The following is a 25,196-nucleotide window of genomic DNA, read 5'->3' as shown; positions in this document are numbered from 1 at the left end:
CTAAGCATATTATATAGTTAGTGTATAACTTGTAACTTACCACATATAGACGTCCTGCTCTAGTCCTGTTCAACTGCAGCCTCTGGGTCTGATTCCGGATCATAGATGTATGGCTGTATCTGATTAAAAGCCATATTTTTATTTTGAATAAAGTTTTTTTCCCGCTGTTAGGGATGACACAGCTTTACGACGCACTCGACTCAACATAGCAGCAGCGAGCACACGTCATTATTTAGCTCCGCTCACACGACACGCTCCCACCCGCTCGGCTTTTTTCGGAAAGACTCGGAACAGCGCATCTTTCTTATATAATTATTAAAAAAATAAAGACTTTTCGGAGATATGCAGGACGCAATGCTACTCTATAGGTACTCAAGATTGACATGACACTGACTGAAACTGAGTGTTTCACCCCCCCTTTAAGTATCAGAATCCAACAATGGGGTTTTCTCTTCAGCCACAATTTTGTTTAAATCAGCACTGGGTAACTTTTGCTCTCGAGGTCCCCCTACAGTTGGGAAAAAATAATGTCCTCAGCTACCGCCGTAAGTGTTGTACCCTTAAAAGGGGAAAAGTAACGGGAGAAGGTTTAGAAAACACACATGACGCAGCTCTCGCCTTCACTCGTCTGTATTGAATACATTTGAAAAATGTATACAATAAAACATACATTTCAGCATTCAACATCAACCAGAGACATGACATTTTTAATGCTTTCTAAATGATCTTTTTAACTTAATTACCATTATACAATGTTAATTGTTTTAAACAGTTATCAAAATACATTTTAATACTCCTTTTTTAAATGACTTCTCAAGTGACAAAAAGATTAATTGTACTTTTAACAGCATTCAGCAGTATTCAGTATCTCAGCATCACATGAATTCACCCTTGTAGTGATAACGTATACAAAATAACTTTACAGCAGAAATATGTGTACATGTATTTAGTAGTAACCAGCTTAAACACAAACGACACAGTAAACACTCATATACAGTATTGTTCAAAATAACAGCAGTACAATGTGACTAATCAGAATAATCAAGGTTTTTCGTATATTTTTTTATTGCTACGTGGCAAACAAGTTACCAGTAGGTTCAGTAGATTCTCAGAAAACAAATGAGACCCAGCATTCATGATATGCACGCTCTTAAGGCTGTGCAATTGGGCAATTAGTTGAATTAGTTGAAAGGGGTGTGTTCAAAAAAACAGCAGTGTGGCATTCAATCACTGAGGTCATCAATTTTGTGAAGAAACAGGTGTGAATCAGGTGGCCCCTATTTAAGGATGAAGCCAACACTTGTTGAACATGCATTTGAAAGCTGAGGAAAATGGGTCGTTCAAGACATTGTTCAGAAGAACAGCGTACTTTGATTAAAAAGTTGATTAGAGAGGGGAAAACCTATAAAGAGGTGCAAAAAATGATAGGCTGTTCAGCTAAAATGATCTCCAATGCCTTAAAATGGAGAGCAAAACCAGAGAGACGTGGAAGAAAACGGAAGACAACCATCAAAATGGATAGAAGAATAACCAGAATGGCAAAGGCTCAGCCAATGATCACCTCCAGGATGATCAAAGACAGTCTGGAGTTACCTGTAAGTACTGTGACAGTTAGAAGACGTCTGTGTGAAGCTAATCTATTTTCAAGAATCCCCCGCAAAGTCCCTCTGTTAAAAAAAAGGCACAAACCTTCTGTAATATCCCGCTAGCCCCAGGAACTGTCTAACCTCCTTTTTGGTCTTGGGCCTTGGACAGGTTGCAATCGCTGCCGTCTTATCAATTTGGGGACGCACCTGTCCATGACCCAAGTGGAAGCCCAGATATCTTACTTCCACCCGCCCAATCGCACATTTCTTAGGGTTTGCCGTGAGCCCCGCCCTTCTCAGCGACTTCAGGACAGCCCGCAAATGCTGCATATGTCGCTGCCAGTCTGTACTGTAGATGATGATATCATCCAAGTACGCAGCGGCATATGCAGCATGCGGCCGGAAAATTCTGTCCATCAGACGCTGGAAGGTTGCGGGCGCCCCGAACAAGCCGAAAGGAAGGGTGACGAATTGGTGTAATCCGAACGGCGTGGTGAAAGCGTTTTTTTCTTTAGACATTGGAGACAAGGGGATCTGCCAATAGCCCTTTGTTAAATCCAGTGTCGAATAAAAGCGAGCGGTTCCTAGCCGATCAAGCAGTTCGTCAATCCTCGGCATTGGGTACGCATCAAATTTTGACACCGCGTTCACCTTTCTGTAGTCTACACAGAACCGGACCGAGCCGTCAGGCTTTGGAACCAAAACTATCGGGCTCGCCCAATCACTGCTAGACTCTTCTATTACGCCCATATCCAACATAGCCTCTAATTCTGCCTGAACTACTTTTTTCTTGTGTTCTGGCAAACGATACGGCCGGCTGCGAATGACCACGCCCGGCTCCGTCTCAACGTGGTGCTGAATGAGGTCGGTGCGACCCGGTAGGGGCGAGAACACGTCCGCAAAAGCTGCCTGTAACGTTCGTATGTCGGTGAGCTGCGAGGGTGAGAGGTGATCCCCCCCCGGGGCCAGAACGAAAGATTGAGGTTTTTGAACCGCTTCTGGCCCGAGATCCTCCTCTCCGCTAACTACCGTCGCTAGCATCACAGACTCCGCCTCTGACCACTTTTTTAACAAGTTGAGGTGGTAAACACTGCATGAAAAGTGGGATTTTCGTCCCCGTAAACGGCCGGAAATCTCCCTGATTTTCGACAATTAACGTCAGTTTACAGCCTGTGAACGTCGCGTTCGTCTGTGCCACATATTGACGGAAACGAACCATGACGTATGTGGAGCTTGCGGAGGCATGCTGGCGCCGGCGCTAATGGCTCTAATTAGCATATGAATAGCAGCTCTGGGCGGCACCTTGCCGGAATGGCTTAAATTTCCTCACTCAGTATTGGTTGAAACTACTACATTGAAACAAGAAATATCACTCGTGATTGGTTGGCAGATCTGTTACTATTGGTCAACCTGGGTAATAAATTAATAAATTTAAACCCCCAAATTATAATAATTTTACACACATATATATAAAATTATGATTTGCATATTATTTTTTAATTGTATATATTCATATTCATGTGATATGCTATTATGTTTTATATTCATGTCATTGTTATCCTATGGACTACGCTATTATAACCATCAAGGACATTCATTTATTGAGGAAAGGAAAATATGCCAGGGACGTGCAGTTTATTCAAAGAAAGAGCTTTATTAGAACAAACACAAACACACAACCAAATGCAAAACGTTTGAGATCTGCCCACACAACAATAGGAAGCTCACGAGAAGCCCAAAATCCTACAGCACCATGAAGTCTCTGTTTTCCGCTTCAGAGCTGTAGGTAACTAGCGCCATTCTGTCTGATTTCAGTCCATTTTTCAGACGTCTGTCGTGCGTTGCCCTGTTCTTTGGAATCGCCTCTAATCTCGATTGCAGCGTGGCACAGAGCTCGGCGAGCTCCTGGCTGGTCAAACAGTCCATCCAGACACCGCGCCAACGATGCCGTCTTCCTCATCAGACATCAGGTCTATGGTAGCGCACTTCCAAAGGCCCACCTCATCCTCAGCTAACACACTCTTTCTTGCTTGTAGCAGCTGTAAAAACAAACAATAAAGACAATCAGTATTGCGCGGTGTACTGCGTAAAATGCACCTGAAAAATAGTCACACTGACCAAAAACGGATCTAATCTAATAAATCTTACCCTCTTTCTTCTCAATCGACTCCGAGCTGAACTCTTCACAGCTTCTGCTTGCGATGCAAGAAGTGGATGTTTGTACCTGAAGCTCCTGCGTACTGTCTCTGTCTTACATGCAGCTGGAAAACAATTAAATGAGTGTTATGACGAAGTTGTGAAGACGGCGTACTGCTTCCTGTAAAATGACCAGAAAAAGAAAACACTTTTATAAAGCAACTTACATTTGTTCTTTTACAAGGCTAATTTCAGCTTGTGCTACTTAAAAAGCTTTGCTTTAGGTTACTTTAGCTTAGATAACAGTCTTACCGCAATCTTAGGACTGGTCTTCTCTTAGGCACTCGTCTTCTCTTCTTAAAGTTAGTATCTTCCACACAGTTTTTCGACTCCAAAGCAAGCAACCTATCATCTATGGACAGCAACCTGGAGATTACTAAAGTGAACTGCTCGTTAAAATCGGCAGCAAGCTGACGAGATAGCCCACTGATTGCATTCAGCTGTTTCTTCCCGCCGGTGTTACGGATCAACTGGGGATCATGTTATCTGGGGACGGGCGCGTGCACGCAGCTAGTTTTACCTGGATTTACAGCAGATGTTAGACGAGGACAGATTCGTCACAGCGGATTTTCCACTGAACAGATTTAAAACGCTTTCCACATTATTGGTAAATGTTTGCATAATATCAGGCTCTGTGTTTTCCTCTGTCGCTGCTTTGCTGTATGTTTCAAACGCAGTTTAAGGGAATTTTTAATGTGGTTTCATTTCACAACACAGACCACGCCCACATTTTGTTACATTCTTTTCGATGAAAGTCGTATCCAATGACAATTACATTCAATAAATTACATTGTGTCGTATTAGTATCGGAATTTTTATTTTATTTTTAATAACTATTGTTTTTGTAATTTGCTTAGGGTATTTTTTAAATTATATATATATATATATATATATATATATATATATATATATATATATATATATATATATATATATATATCCTAACTAAAATAACTCATAGCCTGTCATATTACCTTTCTCATATTAGCCTATTATATTCTATTATAATCTATTATATTGCCCACCTGCACATCCCAGCTGATATACAAGATTTGGGGGGTCATTCTGCATTTGAAAGTTTGAAAGGGTTTTAAATCTTCTAAATAAAGTAAAATGATTCAAAATCAAGTAATTTATATATACCAAAGTCAACTTTAAACATATACAATATAATTTCCAAACAGCAAAATTGTGGCCAGTGAAAATGCTGAGTGGCTAGTAACTTTGGAAAACCACTAGCCACGGTGGCCAGTGAGCAAAAAAGTTAATGTCAGCCCCTGTATGTATATATGTGTATATTTATATATATATATATATATATATATATATATATATATATATATATATATATATATATATATATATATATATATATATATATATACACACACACACACACACACACACACACACATATATATATATATATATATATATATATATATATATATATATATATATGTAGTGCCGTTAAAATTAATTTGCGTTAACACGTTAATTTTGACAGGCAATGATATATGATATATAAAGTTTTCTGATGTATGACGCCGCTTATTAGCAGGAGACCGCAATGAATTGGTAAAAGTTGCGGTGATTGGTCAAAATTGAGAGTCGCACTGAATTCACGGGGACTGATGGCAAATGACACACAATAAATAATCTAGAATACTTTCATCAAATATATAAATTCAAGCTTAAGTTTAAGATTTTACAATTAGGCTATACTGAGCCTGATCTATCTAAGAGATTTTCTTAGAAGGAAGTTAATACCTTTTAGAAAAATGTCACATGGGTTAAAACTCCTGCTACCCTGATTTGCATTTGTATAGCTCACAGCATGTTCATTTACATGTTAAAGCCTCCCCTGGAGTTAAGGGAAGGGGGGTCTTGGGGGGGACAACTGCCAAGCAAGGCCCACGTCAATTTCTGACAATTCACGGCAGTTTTCGGTGTCGCCTGCAAACTGCCGTGTACAGTCGTAAACCTGATCTTCCACGACAATCTACAGTGCCGCTTACTGACGAAAATCCCACTTTTCATGCAGTGAAATTTGACGTGCCCCGTCCCTATCGGATCGTACCACCTCATAGTTGAGGTCTCCCACTCGCCGTGTAACCTCAAAAGGCCCTTGCCACTTCGCGAGTAATTTTGAACTGGAAGTGGGGAGTAATACCAAGACTTTATCTCCCGGTGCGAATTGACGTAACCTAGCTCCCCTGTTGTACAGCTGCCTTTGTCTGTCCTGGGCCTGTAACAAATTCTCCATTGATGGCCGCCCCAACGTGTGGAGTTTTGTTCTCAGGTCCAGGACATACTGAATTTCATTTTTTGCCGCGGAAGGTCCATCCTCCCAAGCCTCTCTAAGGACATCCAGCACCCCCCGAGGCTGGCGCCCATAGAGAAGCTTGAAGGGGGAAAACCCCGTGGAGGCTTGCGGGACCTCGCGTACAGCAAACAACAGAGGTTCTAGCCACTTATCCCAATTTTTTGCGTCCTCGTGAACGAACTTACGAATCATGGTCTTCAACGTGCGATTAAACCGTTCCACCAGACCATCTGTTTGTGGGTGGTAGACGCTGGTGCGAATCGATTTAATGCCCAATAATTCGTATAGTTCGCGGACCGTCCGTGACATGAACGCCGTGCCTTGGTCGGTGAGAATCTCTTTCGGGATTCCCACCCGGGAGATTAAAGAAAACAGTGCGGCCGCCACACTCTTCGCCGAAATAGTGCGGAGGGGCACTGCTTCCGGGTATCGCGTTGCATAGTCCACTAGGACCAATGCAAAGCGATGCCCTCGTGCAGATCGTTCTAATGGCCCGACGAGGTCCATACCAATTCTTTCGAAGGGGACCTGCACTAGTGGAAGGGGGCACAATGGTGCTTTTGGGGTGGCCGGTGGATTCACCAACTGACATTCACGACAAGACGCGCACCACCTGCGCACGTTCTCGTGAATGCCCGGCCAAAAGAAGCGGGCCATTAGACGGTTAAGTGTTGCTTTTTGTCCTAAATGCCCTGCCATCGGATTACAATGAGCCGCCTGGAATAGCATGTCCCGACGGCTTTTAGGTATTAACAACTGGGTTGTATCCATTTTTGTCTGGGTATCTTGGGTCTCCCGATACAACCTATCTTTCAAAACTGCAAAATTCGGATAGGTGAGCGGTTGTCCCGGTTGGAGGAGGTGGCCATCGATGGAACGGACCTGCTCAAATGCATTTTTCAGCGATTCATCTTGGGACTGTTCCAGGGGAAAGTCATCGCGATCTGTGAGAGGAGCAATCTCCAGACCACTCTGTTCCGCTGAAACAGCTTCCCGAGGTCCCGAATCCACCTCTCCCAACTGAGCGACCGCCTCCCTCCGCTGCATATCTTTCCCCCAAGAGGCATCCGCACATAAGTGCCCTAATAATTTATGGAATGCTGGCCAATTGGTTCCCAGAATCAACGGATGCTGGAGATGCGGGTTAACTGCAGCCTCCACACTATGCTTTTGTCCCCGAAATTGAATAACGACCGGCACTAAAGGATACTTCACCACTTCCCCGTGTACACACCTCACCGTAACCGTGCGGCTGTTACCCAATGCCTTGGGTTGTATCAGGCTTTGGTGGATGGAGGTCTGGTTACAACCTGAATCCACCAAAGCCTGATAAGTACCCCCGTTGATACTCACAGGTATTAGGTACAATCCAGCTTGATCGAGGGCAGCTTGCGGCGCGTCGGGGACCCGGACCAGCGCGCCCACCTCCATGATGGGGCACTGATCAATGAAATGTCCCGGATCCCCGCAGCGCCAACAAGCCGGCCCAGACCTCACCGCCGCCCTAGTGGCCGGAAGCAGGTCGATAGATTGGCGTGGAGAGAGAGCGGGATTGGAGGGAGAAGAGACAGTGTCCGCCGCTGTCGCCCCTCCCCTCGGTGCCGGGCGGGGAGGTGGCCAAGGCTCCCCAGATCCACCCGTCCGCCACCTTGGGGCCGGTTAGGGCGGCACTCCCCCGCGAGACCTGGAAAAGGGATAGGGCGAGAGAGAGGGGGATTGTTAGCAGGAGAGAGAGAGAGAGAAGCAGATGGTAAGTGTTCGCCGACCCCGAGGCACGCCACCAGCTGATCCTCCACCAATTGGATGGCCTGGTTCAGCGACGTCGGGCGGTGGCACTGGACCCATTGCGCGGTCTGTTTGGGAAGCCGCGCGATGAACTGCTCCAGTACCACTCGATCTATGATGCCATCGACGTCGCTTCCACCTGCCATCAGCCACTTGCGGCAGGAGTCCCGGAGCTGGTGCGCGAAGGCGAAGGGCCGGCCGGAGTCGTCAAGGGTCAGGGTCCGGAACCGCTGTCGATGTTGTTCCGGACTCCGGCTGACCCGCTGTAGAATGGCGCGTTTCAGGTCGTCATAGACCAGGAGATTCCGGACTGGCAGTTGGTGGGCGGCTACCTGCGCCTCCCCGGACAGCAATGGCAGGAGCCGCATAGGCCAGTCCGAGCGGGGCCATCCCCTGGACTCGGCGGACCTCTCAAAGAGGTCAATGAATGCCTCCGAGTCATCCTCAGGCCCCGTCTTTGAGAGCTGGAACAGGGTCGGCGAATCGGATGTAGCAGGGGGGGGTGGCCCGAATCTCCCGGTCGATCCAGCTCCGGAACAGCTCCCGGTCTTCATGCTGAGCGCGAAGGAGGACTTCAAAGCACTTTTCGTGGTCCTCCCTCACGGCCAGCAGGTTTTGATGTTGCTCCTGGTGAAGACCGGCGAGCGACTGGACGATGTCCGCAAATGGCGTCTTCGGCGGGGTCTGCATGGCGGCGGCAATCTTCTTCCTTCCCGGGTTTCGGCACCAGTGTAATGAATGTTCGTGGGTGTGTGAAGGAAGAAGATGGGGTCGGCTTTGACTGGGACTCGCTCTCTTTATTCAGTCTTGTTCAAAAACAAATAACGGTCACACATGTGTGTGTGTGTGTGCAAAACTCGTTCTGCCAGAAAGACTCGGAAGAATTAATGCTGTAACAATAACATTTATTTAGGAGCTCAGCAAGCAATCAAGTTCTTTGGCGTAGGCCCCATTTGTAATTCGCATTCCGAGGGTACGGAATCTGCGTATCCTGCCTGAATACAGAGGCAGGGGCGCAGCTCACCCCCACGAAGAACGAAAGGGGGCCATCTGGTGGTGTTGGGGTGGATGGAGGGAGAGACATCCTGAAGTCTTCAGGGTAGAGGGGAGATCCCGTCTGGTGGTGTTGAGGATCATATGAAAGCCTGGCTGGTTGTGTAGGGGGGGATGGAGGAAAGGTCCCAACTTGGCGGTGGTGGGGAGGATGGTGGTGCTGAAGCGGTAGTATCTGCAAACTCAAACATGAGTAAGTACAACCTTTATATGCTCCGGTAAAGGATGTGATTGGATAGATGAGAAGGTAATTAGTGACGTAACAATTGAGTCTTCCTGGCAGAACTTGCACTAACTTCATTTCTGCCAGAAAGACTCGGAAGAATTAATGCTGTAACAATAACATTTTTTTAGGAGCTCAGCAAGCAATCAAGTTCTTTGGCGTAGGCCCCATTTGTAATTCGCATTCCGAGGGTACGGAATCTGCGTATCCTGCCTGAATACAGAGGCAGGGGCGCAGCTCACCCCCAAAGATAGGTGGAAGGAGGATCCACCGTGAACGGGGCCCACCCCCAAAGAACGGTTTATGAAGTATACTCACGGGTCCTTATTCCTGAAGTTCCTAATGGAGAGAAAGAGAAAAGCAATTAGATTTTAGACCATATACTATTTTGGGTTAAGATTCGAAACCGCCGGCAAGCGTATTCCCCGACGCCAGATTCACAGCTACCGTGACATACTGAATATAGCCCGGAGGCCATCTTTTGATAGAACACATGGGCCACGGGCCATCTTTTGATCGGACACATGGGCCACAGGCCGTCTTTTGATCTGACACATGGGCCACAGGCCATCTTTTGATCGGACACATGGGCCACAGGCCATCTTTTGATAGGACACATGGGCCACAGGCCATCTTTTGATAGGACACATGGGCCACCTTTTGATAGGACACGTGGGCCGCAGCCATTTTTTGATAGGACGCATGTCCAACAGCCAACATCTGATAGGACGCATGGCCACAACCATCTTTTGACAGGACGCATGTCCAACGGCCAACTTCTGATAGGACACATGGCCACGAACCATCTTTTGATAGGACATATGTACCACAGACTATCTTTAATATAGTGTAAGACCACTGAAACATAACATCCTGCCAATTCGGCTCGGAACACCACCACCAGTAGTTAAATAGGAATTTACCATTATTGGAGAGCTTGCTGAGCTTCGAGGATGATTTTTGAATCAGTTTTCATACAGACTTGAAAGCAAAAGAAGACCATCTGCCCAGGATTTTGATGGCTGCTGTAGAGATGCCGCACTCGGCTGCTGGAGTGACTGCCCCGATCCTAAAGAATGTCTGGTATGGAGGAAAGACTGCAACTTATAAGGACAGATGAGAGGTGTGGGTCTAAAACCCGGCCTGAGAGAGAGGAGCGCCATTGTGAAAATATAAACCTTAGCCAAACATTAAGATAAAAGATCATGGATGTAAGGGAAGAATACTTACCATATAATATTTAATTAAAGGACTTTGATAATAAAATGTAACTTATCTGATGCTTATTACGACACATGGCTAATCTTAGAATTACCTGAAGGTTTAGCATACTATAGGTTTAAAGTGCTGAAGAAAGCCATCTTGAGTAGGGCTGCACAATAATTCGCTATATTGCACGCAATTTGGCAGAGGCTGTGATAATTGCCTGTGCAGTTTCTCAGAGCGGGACAGCCGCGATCGGCAGCAGTGCTGCGCCGCAAGTCAGAGGGCCCTCTTGCGCAGGGGCTTGGAGAATACCTTTACAGGAACAAAGCCACACAACTAAACAACCATAATCTCATGGTGAAAAGGCAAAGTAGAGATGAAGGCTATGATAGGCCACCTGCACAGAGACCATGTTAGACCACAGAGAAATTCATGAAGCTTATAGATACTAATGAAAACAGGATCAGTGGGAAGTAGTAATTCGAGAAGCATACCACCACCTGTGATTGCATGATAAGTATTACTTGACGTTGGAGTGTTTGAGCAATTTGCATCAGTACTTGCTTGTACTATAATGCTGATGGCGTCGATGTACACAACACCATGATAGAGGAAGCAGACTCTGCATGTTTGAGCTGCATTTGTAGCGACCTCATCTAAGAGAATGTCCTATTCAAATACGAGTTGGAGAACCATAGTTCTTTGTATCTGCAGTTGGAGGAGTTGCAACCATTGGTGTGACTTCCACTTACGGCTTGATAAAGTAGCCATCAGAACCTGTTGAGGGAACCCACAAGAGAGAAACCTGAACAGCATGACCGATGAGTGAAAGAATTAGATCAAAATATACAAACTATTGAGGACCTCAAGATATGCCCTTGCAGAAAATAAGTGCATAATTATATGATGGCACTTTCCTAGCTAATGGCTATAGCTAGCTGCTTGACCCTGTAAAACCTATGAGAACGATCAATACAATAATCATCTTTGGCCCTATCCCGAATGGCACCCTAAACCCTCACGGTCTTCCTCTGAGTCCGCACTTTCGCTGCGTAATGTCGCTTTGACTGCCGGGTAGAAATCCTCTGCATAGCTCGCAAACTTGAGGGCTCAGCTGAAGGGCGCATCCAGGCCGCATAGCAGACGCAAAGGGGGCGCTCACGAGCACCCTTCGCTTAAGCTTAAATGACGAATGGAACACGCTACGGCACCGCGGACCCAACGGACACGCGCACGAGATGGCCATTGTAGGGCCACAAGACTAAAAGTACACGTGAGTGTGCCGTTTGGGACAGGGCCATAGAAACCCAAATCCGGGTTCGTACTGTGCAATTGAGACAAAATATTGCGATCCTGAAAAGTTTTTCCTTTGCTGACATGTCTTTAATAGTTATTTGATAATTCACTAACTGCTAATTTTGCCTGCGAGGGAACACGTTCAACCGATGTAGAATAGATTCGAACCGCGGTGTGGTCAGATTATACAAACATTTTACATTGGAGAAGGATTTTAGCTGCAATTAAGCATTGACAGTTCGTGCATTTTATAAAGGGAGCACCCTCCACTCACTTACTAAATTCATAAAGATATGATAATTATGATTCTGCGCTGTGGTTTAATTGCTATACGGGATGCTATCATTTTAAAGACGGTTAATTTGTGCACAGAAGAAAATTAGTGTTGCTATCTAATAACCAGTTGAACCTTGTTTTGATGTGAACCTTAACTGGCTTTTGCGCTGTAAATGCAAGCGAGAATACACGTATGCGTTTTATTCTAATTGAAGCACTGTGTCCTAGTGCATCTGACAGAAAATGTACTGATGCAGCTGATGAAAGCTATTTGAATAACATTGCATTATAAATAATATATTACTGAAACACCCAACATGGCATAAAGAAAACAGACCAACCATATATTGTCGCGATTGTGAGTTTGTTGTCTTCGAACGTGTCTATCTGCATAGCGATCTCTGCAAGGTTTGTTTATGCCAGGGAGTTCCTGGAATGTTGCATGTTTGTCTGTTCTTCATATGTCATATATGACTAAATGTTCAGTAGTACAGCTTGCCAGCACCCTCCAGCTGCCAGTATGAGCTAAAAACATAGTACAACATCACTCAATGATGGAAGCACAGATTTTTGGATAAGATTGAATAAATATAACTCCTCTGTAAAAATTGACTCAGACATAAGATAATCTAGTGATATTTCTCCACATCTGCACGCATTTGAACTAGAAGCCCTGAGGGATGTTTTGTCGGGATCCTCATGACGCCGCGCATTACAAGGTATTGACGCCGATCATCGCAGTCATAACTCCTGCCACATATTAACGCTATAAGTTGAGAATAAAACCGAGGTGAAATTAAAAATAAACTTTAGTCTTAGATCTTGCAGTGATGTATAGTTTGTCAAGGTAATTACTTACATCTGATAATTTTGAGCTAATTCAAGCAAAGAGAGCTTCAGCACAACCACATCCTCGCGGACCTTAAGAGGTTAATTTATGCATACGTTTATAAAGCAATAAAGAGCATCTTTGAGGAGCACATTCGCTATGTTTCTTCCTCATAAGAAGAAAGCAGTGTAAATAATGCAAGATGTTCTCAACAACACCCTTGAAAATTTGAGCAAAACATGTCTGCATGAACGCCAGGATGACAGCCCAAATGAACTTGACAGTATTTTATCAGTTTAAATTGTATGTTGTATGCCACTTACTGCTTGCGAGAACTGAAGTAACGTTAGATGGAATATCCAGTGATGTCGGGGCTGTACTTTTAAGAACTACTCAGAGCACATTAACGTGTTAATTTACCTCAGCAATCTCGTAATGATGAGTCGATCCGTGATTCGGCTTGCTTTAGTTCGTCCTGAAGCCCGGATAAAATAGGTGCATGTTACTTTAAACCCCGTGAGATTGCCACGCATTCGTGGGGAGACTGATAGGGGATATACAGTACCATCTGTTCTGTTCAGCTAACAATAATTAATGATAGACTGTGCGTAGTGTTTTCGAGGCATTAAATGGTCAGTTTACACACAAACAAGCCACAACAGGACTGATCGCGTTGTGCGAGCAGGGGCTGCGTCCTATGCGTGTGCGTCTGAAATGCATGCTTGCAACAATGAGAAAGAGAGCGATACTACACCAGATCGTCTTTGAAAATACATAACCATATCCCAGCGATGAATGTTGATGTAGGACGCCAGAATGGTGATGAAGAGCGCAGACGTATCTTTAGATAACATGCACAGATAGACTTCCGTGAATGTGATTGTCTGAATCAGAACGCAAGTTGCTCTCCTTAGAAAGGAACAAGCGTCTATTGCCGCGACAGCCCAAGGAAATGATTGCTGACGAGGACTTAAACGCTACTGTATTGCGAATTGTTACTTTATATAAGGCCCATTGATCAACCATGACAAGACGAGACCGTCAACTAACTGTCGGCGTCAGCATGTGCGCAGCATGCTGAAGCGGTAGTATCTGCAAACTCAAACATGAGTAAGTACAACCTTTATATGCTCTGGTAAAGGATGTGATTGGATAGATGAGAAGGTAATTAGTGACGTAACGATTGAGTCTTCCTGGCAGAACTTGCGAAACTTCATTTCCTCCACGATATGGATCGCTCCTTCTTTAATTGACTTTCTTTCTCAGTTTCTCTCAGTTCCTCTCAGTTTCTCTCAGTTTCTCTGCTGTGCACGCAAAGTCCCAGTCCAGGTCTCTCTCCCTCTCTCTCTGTACTGCTGGGGTTTAAATGCGGTCTCTCCACGCCAATTACTGCAAACAGACACAGGTGTTAGTGATCTGCACTTGACCTACTTACTCACCGCTCGGCTCCGCCTCCTCTCTCCCACTACAGACCTCGCGAACCCTCGCCCCTCCTGCCACAAGGTCATGTTGCCCTATGCTGAAGAGGACATGCCCTTGAAATGGTTGTTTCAACAAGACAATGACCCAAAACACACTAGTAAACGGGCAAAGTCTTGGTTCCAAACCAACAAAATTAATGTTATGGAGTGGCCAGCCCAATCTCCAGACCTTAATCCAATTGAGAACTTGTGGGGTGATATCAAAAATGCTGTTTCTGAAGCAAAACCAAGAAATGTGACTGAATTGTGGAATGTTGTTAAAGAATCATGGAGTGGAATAACAGCTGAGAGGTGCCACAAGTTGGTTGACTCCATGCCACACAGATGTCAAGCAGTTTTAAAAAACTGTGGTCATACAACTAAATATTAGTTTAGTGATTCACAGGATTGCTAAATCCCAGAAAAAAAAAATGTTTGTACAAAATAGTTTTGAGTTTGTACAGTCAAAGGTAGACACTGCTATTTTTTTGAACACACCCCTTTTAACTAATTGCCCAATTGCACAGCCTTAAGAGCGTGCATATCATGAATGCTGGGTCTTGTTTGTTTTCTGACAATCTACTGAACCTACTGGTAACTTGTTTGCCACGTAGCAATAAAAAATATACTAAAAACCTTGATTATTCTGGTTAGTCACATTGTACTGCTATTATTTTGAACAATACTGTATGTCGAGACCTGGTCACGATGGAGCCACGAGGTCTCCAAATGCTAGCATAAAGTTATACATCTTTGCAGTTAGCACGAAACTCTTTAAACAATGCAAAAATGTATATTTTACCCATATAAAACCATAATACCATAACGAAATGTATTATAAACATATGTTACTATCTACATTGCTTTGTGATTGGTAAATACCTTAAAAGGGGAAAAATAACGGGAGAAGGTTTAGAAAACACACATGACGCAGCTCTCGCCTTAACTCGTCTGTATTGAATGAGGAAGAGAAGCGAGCGCATGCAATCCCCCTACAGAAGCCCTGAGGCATTACCAATAGATCGACGAATACTCAACCAATAGAAGGATCAGCATTATCTACATTCCACTTCTCAATATTACTCGTCTATATTTTTTTTTTAACAGTGACAACCTTAAAACGTATTCTAATATAATCATTAATTTAACAGACTATAGTAAACTGATTGTAACTTAAATTAATTAGGAACACTTGTCACATACTCCCCCTCAAAATAGATGTTGTCCCCAACATCCGAATGTAACCCTTTGACCTTTAGTGCAAATACAAATAAAAATAGAAAACGTTTAAACCATACTCTATGAATCAACACACAATGCACGGTTATTTCAGATCAACACTTATGCTACATCGTATCTTATATAGTGCAAAATTACAGACTGGAACTCTTTTCATACATTCCTTCAAACACAGGTAAGCCAATATCTTTGAATGTCTTTGTTCCCTGTTTTGATATTTATTTCATGTCCACTTAGGCACATGACTGCCTTGTTAACAGTTCTGTTTGTGCAACATGGTCAAGTAACTTACACTCCCCTTTAACAAAGGTCCACGAGTGTGGTGTGATTCACTGCAACAGTGTCATATGAATGTGAGTGTAGGGTGTAACCACAGTCCACCTTATGTTCAACAGTCCATTTGAATGTGTATTCTGTGCTGAACAGTCCATTTTGAGTGTAATGTGTATGCATTTACTCAGTTCAGCTTCTATCTTTCATGCGCTTAGTAACATAAGTATTGGAAGTGATGTGGCTGTACGATGTATGTCCACGGAACCCTCCAATTTTGTTTTTGTAATGTCCTAATGTTTTGGCAGGTTGGTGATCCAAGCTTATCATACGTGAAAACTCTCGGCCGTCTGTGCTGTCGTCTGGGCCGCTGAAGCGTCTCACCACTTGAAACAAGCAAGGGGGCGGGTTCCTCCAAAGACATATCCTCAACAAAACTGTCCTCTCTCTCCAGTGAGGTTCCCATTTGGTTTGTCGTTCCTTGTTCTCTATCTGGCTCAAGTGGCATGTTCTCCTCAGGCTGTGTGCATTCGAGCTTCGGAGGTGTACTACACACAGGGTTCATTGTCTCAGGTGAGCAAAGCTCATATTTCTGCTGAAGTGACACTGGATAATACTCATCTCCATCATCCTCTTCATCTGACTGCTCTGCTTCCTCTATTTGGTCCACATTCCTTTTCCTGGCTCGTGGCTGCAGTGTCGTTTCAAGTGGTAGATGGTCACATGGGAGAAGAAGGTTACGATGTAAAACTCTTGATCTCCCTTTTCCTTTCTCAGGTCTGAGTTCATAAACTGGAATATCTGGATTCACTTGGCGCACAACTGTGTGGATAATATCCTCCCAATGGTTCCTCAGTTTTCCTGTACCCCCACAAGGTTTCATGTTCCTGACTAAAACACGGTCTCCAGGTTGTAACACTGAGCTTTTAGTTTTACTGTCATAATGTTTCTTACTCCTAATCGTAGCTTTGTGAGCATTCTCTCTTGTGATCTCATAGGCTTCTTCCATGCCCTCCTTCCACTTTTCCATGTAGTGATGGTGATTACAGTTTCCTTGTTCTGAGGTTAAGTTGAATAACATGTCGACTGGCAACCGTGGGGAACGTCCGTATAGTAAGTAAAAGGGGGAAAATCCTGTCACTTCACTCCGAGTACAATTGTATGCAAAGGTCAGTTTGTTTAGGGAGTCTTTCCAGTTTTTTTTTTGTCTCTCTGTGAGGGTCTTTAACATTTGCAGTAGCGTTCGGTTAAACCGCTCTACTTATCCGTTCCCTTAGGGGTGGTAGGGAGTAGTTCTTGACCCAGCAACAGTTGGTTTTCAAATTCACCACCTTGATCGTGGTGTATTCTTGTGGGGAAGCCAAATCTCAGTGTATAGTCATTAAATATTTTGTCTGCTGCTGTTTTTCCTGATTTTGAAGTTGTGGCGTATGCCTGGGCAAAACGTGTAAAGTGGTCAATGATTACAAGAATATATTCATAGCCACTCTTACACTTGTCAAGATGCAAGAAATCTACTGAGACAAGTTCGAATGGTTGAGTGGTGACAATGCTCGTCATCGGGGCTCTGGTCTCACGGCTTGGCTTCTTTTGTTTAAGACATGCACACTTCCTTGTGACATAGTCTTCTATTTCTCTTTGCATATAGGGCCAGTAAAACCGATCTCGGATCAGTGACGTAGTCCTGTCTACACCTTGGGGGCCCATTTCATCGTGAAGCTCCTTTAACACAGTACTTTTATATTTTTCTGGAAGCACCAGTTGTTTTCTGCTTGTTGTTTTCCTGTACAATACCCCGTTTTCGTTCATGTCCAGTTTGTCCCACTCTCTAAGAATGCTCGTGATCTGTGGGCTGAGCTGTCTTAGTTCGTGACCTGATGGTTTATCTCCGGTCAATTTGAACTGAACCACGGGTCCCACAGTGGGGTCATTCCTCTGGTCATTTTTAACTTGTCCTGCTGTTAGTGGACGGAGTAACTTGTCTGTAGCTAGCGTTTCACATTCAGCTGAGATACCCATGGACCAAGATATGCTGGACTCATCCTGACTTTCCACTGCTTGTGTCGCTGCTCATCATACGACATTTCCTCTGAACACTCTTTCATATACGTCTCCTCATCCAAAGGCATTCTGGACAAACTATCTGCATCGATATTTTCTTTACCAGGGCGGTATTTTATTGTGAAATGGAAGTTGGCCAGCTCTGCTACCCAGCGACAGCCTGTTGCATTCAGTCTAGCAGTGGACAGCACATAGGTGAGTGGATTATTGTCACTATAGACAGTGAAGAATGGTGCATAGTATAAGTAGTCGCGAAATTTCACTGTGATTGCCCACTTTAGAGCTAGAAACTCTAACTTGCCTGAGTGCAAATTATAATTCTTCTCTGCTGCAGTCAGGGTACGGGAGCCATAAGCAATCACACGTAGTTTTCCATTCTGTCTTTGATATAATACCGCCCCTAGCCCCTGGCTGGAAGCGTCAGTATGGAGGGTGAATGGCTGGGAATATTCTGGGAAACCTAGAACAGGGGGCTGAATAAGACAGTCTATCAACCGTTCCAAAATGGCCTGATGCACATCAGACCATTCAATTGTCATGTTGGTTGGAACTCCTCTACTGTTTCGTTTTGTTTGCCACTTTCCCTTTATATTTTTCAGGGTCTCATTCTCGACAGGTGCTTTGAGCAGGTCATACAAGGCTGGCAATACGTGAAAAATCCTTGATATACTGCCGGTAATAACTCAACAGTCCTAAAATTGCTCTCAACTCGCCAACAGTACCTGGTTGCTTATCTTTTAGGGCTCTTACCGCAGCAGTATCAGCAGGGTCCATTCTGTTTCCCTCAGCAGACACAATTCTCCCAAGGTACCGCACTTCTGTCTTAAACAGGTCACATTTTCTGGGTTTCAGTTTTATCCCATGCTCCCTCAGCCGTTGCAGCACTTTTCTGACATCACTGACATGATCCTCAAATGTTCTGCTAAACACAAGGACATCATCGAGATATGGCACACAAATTTCATCTCTTAAGCCTTCTAAGCACTGTTCCATGCAACGTTGGAATGCTGCAGGTGCATTCATGAGTCCAAATGGGATCCGAACCCACTCATATAGGCCCCATGGAGTAACAAAAGCTGTTAAATGTCTACTTCCCTTTGCCATGAATCCCTGGTGGTACGCCTTACCCTGATCCAACAGTGAAAAGAGGGTGTTTCCTCCCAGGGTGTCCATAATGTCCTGCACTCTGGGGATGGGGTGGCGGTCTGGATAGGTTTTCTTGTTGAGTTCCCTGTAGTCAATGCATAAGCGCATAGTACCATCTTTTTTTCTGACACAAACAACTGGAGAGGAGTAGGAAGAGGTCGACTTTTCAACCCACCCTTGTGCTATCAAGTTCTGTAAATAGTCTTTCATCTCTCTATATAAAGGTTTTGGAACAGAGAGGTACGTTCTTGACACTGGCTCATTGTCTTTTAGTGAAATGTCCAATTGAAGATTCTCTGCACAGCCTATGTCATTATAATAATAATAATAATAATATATTTTATTTGTAAAGCCCTTTTCATAGTTAAAAACAATCCCAAAGTGCTAAATATTATCAGACCTGGAGAATGACTCTGACTCTTCTCTTAACATCTGACTGACTGTCTGCCTCTGGTGTTCATTAAGGTGAGTCAAATCAACAGGAGGTTCCCATTGTTCTTGGGTAGGGGTACTTCCAATAGAATCCTGAGCCTGGATATGGTGAATGGAGGCGGTTGGTAGATTGTCTTTTTTAAATATGTTGGCAGGATACACTGATCCGGCTGACTGTACAGTTCCAATAACAGTCCTTCCTGACAGCATAATGTCATGACTTGTAGGGTTTTGCACAGTGACAATACATTTTGGGGTCATCCCTGCCTTCACTGACACAAGAGTGTCACAAAACTCTAGTCCTTCAGGCCAACGTGGATTATCATCAGGCTCAAAAATAAGAGTCTTATCCTCTTTGAAAAGTGGGGCCAGTACTCGACACTCGATTTGGATGGAGGTTCATTTAGGCACACTGATTCTCTCATTGGCTGTCTTCACATTATAGTCACATGTCTGTCCTACACTCACTGCATTAATAAATACTTTGGCTTTGTTTTTCTTGAGATAAGGAAAAGCCATCCTTACTGCCTTCACAAGATTGTCATTATCCACACGCTTTGTTTGATCTTGTAGGTTATCTAGGACAAGACGTTCAATGACATTGAAGCCAATAATAGGACATTGTTGTTGTTTGCCTTTTAACACTAGCATGGGTATTCTCAGCTCATCGTCACCAGCAGTAAGTTTAAAGGACACTTCGAGCCATCCGACATACGGCATTTCTTCTCCATTGGCTGCTTCCATTTGCAAAGGGTCAAGAGGGTCAACTAGCTCTGATACATCTCTGAGAGGAACATCAGGTAAATGGCTGTTTTTCCATACCTCATCTATAGCACAAACTTGTGAACCTGTATCCCAAAGTGCCTGGATTTTCTTTTTGTGCAGGAAACACCAGATGACACACTTCTTTCCCACTAACTCACTTACAGTAGGTATTTTCTCTGGAGCCCGCTTTTCCTTGCACTTGACTTTATCTTGTGACTGAATTCCCTGCTTCTTGATACCTGAACATGTATATGGCTTACAAAGTCTTTTGTGTGTGGGCCAATGGTTTCCCTGACACTCTTTTGAACAGTATAGAGTGATTTTACAAACTGAACAACATTTTAATTCCCTCCATCCTTTCTCTTATTTACAGCCTGCACAAAACTGGGACTTATCGCTATCACTGGTTGCTACATGTCCCATGGGAGCAACCCATGTCCCATGGGAGCAACCGCTCTTAGTTTAAAGGGATTCTCCGAGCAGGCTCTACTGGTCTCTGTGCTTTACAACCTGCTCTAAAGTGTTCACTGCTTCCACACCTGAAGCAGTGCTTACAGTACTCCTCACCTGCTTGAGTACATGAGAGACACCTTGGCTGTGGGCGTCGTGCTGGGTAAAACCTCTGTGGTGCAAACCTCTGCTGGAACTGGGCCGTCTCTTTTATTCGCCCAGGGCTGAATGCTGGTCGATATTCCTGCGCTGCTGTTGGTGACTGCTGGTGGTAAAATGGCATGTCATTTGAATCGGCTTTATACAATAAGGATTGTGAGGGTGAAAACACTGGGTAAGGGGAGGCCACAATCGCTGGTTCTCTGCTTGGTGAGAGGCACTGTGGCTGTGCAGTGGGTCTTTGTATGGTTTCCCTGATTTGACAGATCTCAGCTTTCAAGTCTTTTAATAGCACCATGTCAGAGCGCATTTCTTTGATTTCTGCAAGGAGATCGGGGGAAAGTATAGCTGAACTTTGTGAGGTGGCGGTTTTCTTTTCCATCGGAACTTCACTTGACTGTACAGTATTCACATTAGTTACACGTGATGGGGCAGCATGTTTCTTTTTGTCCTGCCTCTCTTTTTCATTGGCACATGAAATGTTCAATTTCTCCAAAAATAGCTCAACTGAGGTATCTGTCTGGAGGAGGTAGGGTTGTAGGTCACCTTTAATATTATCACTCTGAAGGCTAGTTAGGACTGTATGCATAAACAGACTCTGGACTAGTACTGGGTCATATTTTAGACTTGAATCAGCTTCCTGAGAAGCAAACAGGATTTTTTGTCTCAGATCCATTGCCCTGAGCAGGAAGTTTTGAGGGATCTCTTTACTGTTTTGAACCTCAGAAGTGAGTCGTTTATATAGCTCTGTGGCACCTCTCTCCTGGTAATGACACCTGAGGATTCTACGGAGGGCAGGTACACTGTAAAAATTTTTTTTGCGATTTTGTTATTTCAACAAATTTTTTTCAGTAGAGATAACTAGATTGTCCAGACAACAAGGCATTTTAAGTTTTCTTGTCCTCAACTAGACTGAAAGTTAAGTGAACAAGTATAATTGTTGTTTTAACTCAAAAACATATGTTGAAATAACTACACTAGATTTTCTGTTGAATGAACAAGTATAATTGTTGTTTTAACTTAAAAACATAAGTTGAACTGTTCTGGATTTTACTCCAATTATACTTTAGTCTATTTATTTAACTACAGTAAACTAAACTTAATCTACTATGTGCAGCTGATTTATATACAACACTCTAATAATTATATAGATATGAGCACATTTATTTAACTTACCGTATTTAATACGTACCATTCCACACCATATAAACCAAGTCTTAATTCAAGGAGTCAATGAGTAAAGAGTTTTTGTATTAACACGGCTAGTGAAAACAGCGGCATCTGGGGGAGAGGATAATTATGTACATCCAGGAAATGCACGTGCTGTATGCGCGCGCCCCCGTATCCCCTCCCCCACCGACTGACAGACCAGACGCCATTTCCATTCAGTCGCAATGCTGAGCAAATGAGTAGTGTTTACACCGGCATAGTGTTTTATCTCATTAACAGTATGAAGTTTATAACATTATATTGTGGTAGGATGGTATGTGTGTGTGTGTGTGTGTCCGTGCACCTAAACTTAGAGATATCTTCTTTGACTCGCGGTGCAGAGCGGAGGATAGAAGTAGACTAAGGCAAGAGAACTTTTTTACAGGGAAATATTATAAAGTAAGTGTTTTATCTCATTTACCATTTGTTTTTCATAATTTATTGATTTATACCAATATGTAACTTATATGCTGTGCACGTTTAAACGAGCCAAAACTTTTCTCTCAGGGGACATGACTCACCGTGCAGTGCAGACATGGAGTTTACTACACAAAGTAAGTTACGTGTTTAACCTCATCTACAAAGTGCATTTATGACATTATATTGTTTTATAATTATATTTGTGTGTGTGTGCGTGTGTGTGTGTGTTGTGCTCCCAGAGCCGTTGAAATACAGAGTTCCTAACGTTACACGCTTTTACCTCGCGGGGTTCATGGAGCTCTCAACAATGCGCCGTCTATTTGTTCGGATGGTTGGAGGTGGACAGCAGTTCACTATATTTGCTGCAATTTCTGGTAAATATTAACTTTATGAATTTAAATAATATCAAATTGTGAAATTTGAAGTATTTAGCCCTAATTAAATCACATTGAGACATTGTACAGTGTAAACATTGCAACATGTTGTCAATAAGCCTATAAAATGTTTGTTTTTTTTAAAAATGTTTTTATCTATTGCTCCTTGACAAGAAAACTGAACTGGTTTATGGATCGGATGAAACTACATCTCGCTTCACTGCATGGTCTCTCTCTCAGATCGCCATCAGATACAGATAAGTTTCATGAAACTCCTTGAAAATTATTAAATGTGAGTTTGAATCTATACAGGTAAAATAAATAACTATTAAAGGGTAAGTTCACCCAAAAAGGAAAATTACCTCATGATTTACTCACCCTCAAGCCATACTAGGCGTATTCCAGACGAATACAATCGGAGTTATATTTAAAAAAAATCTAAAGCATTATAAATGGCAGTGAATGGCAGTCCAAATTTTTAAGCCCAGAAAAAAGTGCATCCATCCATTGTAAAAGTAATCCACATGGCTCCAGGGGGGTTAATAAAGACATTCTGATGTGAATCGATGGGTTTGTTTAAAAAAAAAAAAAAAATCCAAATTTAACAAGTTATAATGTAAAATATGTAGCTTCTGGCGGGACGGCCTTCCGTATTAAAGTTACGGAAAAAGTGTAACTGGCACGGCGATGTCGTCGGATGTAGAGGGGAAGAAAAACGCAACTGGCGCAGCGACGGCATCGGACATGGTGTAAAAAAAAACGTAATTGCCGCGACGATGACGTCGGACGTGGCGTAAACCTTTTGAACTTCGAGAGGCATTACACTTATTTCGTAAGTTGAAGGCGGTCCGCCAGAAGTCCGCCAGAAGCCTTTATTAACCCCCCGGAGCCTTCTGGATTATTTTTATAATGGATACAGGGCGTGTGTGTGTGTGTGTGTGTGTGTGTGTGTGTGTGTGTGTGTGTGTGTGTGTGTGTGTGTGTGTGTGTGTTTTAAATATAATTTATTCTGAAGTAATATGCTGACCAGTATTCAATCAGCTTTGACATATTTAAATCTGCATATTTGTGAATTTTTTAATTATTATTTTTTACCTTATATAAAGGGCATTTCCCCTCTAATCTTATTAAATATAGGCTATGCTTCAGGTTTCATTTTATATTGTAAAATTTGATCTATACATTAATTTAAAATAAGACACTATAAGGGCTGTTACCAATCACATTAAATAATTTAAACTGAAAAATTTAATTTGCATTAAATAATGTTTTGAAATTTGTATTTTTGGATAGACCAATAATGTTTAAACATCAAACCAAACCTCCAGTAGGTGGCAGCAGGTGGCCGTTTTAATGAGTGAGTCATTGAGTCGTTCATTCAAACGATTCATTCAAACGCTGAATCGTTCAGTAACACACATGTTGCTGTGACGTGTTGCGGTTCTGCTGTGAATGATTTTCACTGCTGAAATAGAACAAAACATTAAATATTGCTTCTTAAATGTAAGTGACTTTAAGGGAGTGTTAATTTAAGTGAATGTTAATTAATTGTTTTGCTATGAACTGTCATATGAAGTCAGTGTCATTTTCAGTCGTGGTGGTATTCAGGAAAACAGGTCAAGTGTTGTAATGTCTTCTCTAGAGGCTGCACAAGTGTCAACAGCGCGACTTTGTTATCGTCAGTTCATTATATATTATTATCCACTATCAATCGCCACTTACACTAAATTAATGCAATCATTCTTGCATTTTGGTGATTCGCTAGCTATTTTTTGTTTTAATCAGGTCCATCGGGCAAGTAAAATTCTCTTTCACTTGTCCCTTCGAAAAATCCACAAGCGTTAATGTCGAGCCCTGGGATAGATGCACTTTTTCTCTGGGCTTCAAAATTTGGGCAGCCATTCACTGCCATTTATAATTTTTGGATTAGCCAGAACTTTTTTTAATATAACTGATTCAGGGCTCGACATTAACGCTTGTCAGGGACAAGTGAAAGAGAATTTTACTTGCCCGATGGACAAGGGCCTGATTAAAACAAAAAATAAACTAACGTTAGCGAATCACCAAAATGCAAGAATGATTGTGCATTAATTTAGTGTAAGTGGCGATCGATAGTGGATAACATATGATGAAATGACGATAACAAGTTTGCGCTGTTGACACTCGTGCAGCCTCTCGAGGAGAAATTACAACACTAGAGCCATTTAAGCTGTTTCCTGAATACAATCACGACAGAAAGTGACTCTGATTTCATATGACGGTTCCATAAACATTACATTAACATTCACTTAGTCACTTACATTTTAGATGCAATATTGAGTGTGTTTGTTCTATTTCAGCAGCCAAAATCGTTCACAGCAGAACCGTAACGTGTCTCACAGCAACTGAACGATTCAGTGTTTGAATGAATCGTTTGAATGAACGACTCAATGGCT

The 25,196-nt window shown here is 43.1% G+C and overlaps 1 long non-coding RNA gene across 1 annotated transcript; it reads right to left on the bottom strand.

Annotated features, from left to right (window-relative positions):
- Window positions 1-3,220: 3,220 nt before the first annotated feature.
- On the bottom strand, window positions 3,221-4,653 carry LOC137091203 (uncharacterized). The gene is made up of 2 exons (XR_010908045.1): window positions 3,735-4,653; window positions 3,221-3,625 (listed from the first exon to the last, which is right to left on the bottom strand). It is a non-coding gene; the product is annotated as an uncharacterized lncRNA (long non-coding RNA).
- Window positions 4,654-25,196: the final 20,543 nt, after the last annotated feature.

The sequence above is a fragment of the Pseudorasbora parva genome, chromosome 2 (assembly GCF_024679245.1).
Source record: "Pseudorasbora parva isolate DD20220531a chromosome 2, ASM2467924v1, whole genome shotgun sequence".
NCBI lineage: Eukaryota > Metazoa > Chordata > Actinopteri > Cypriniformes > Gobionidae > Pseudorasbora > Pseudorasbora parva.
Note: the sequence above shows the minus strand (reverse complement) of the source record. Positions and strands in the feature narration are given on the sequence as shown.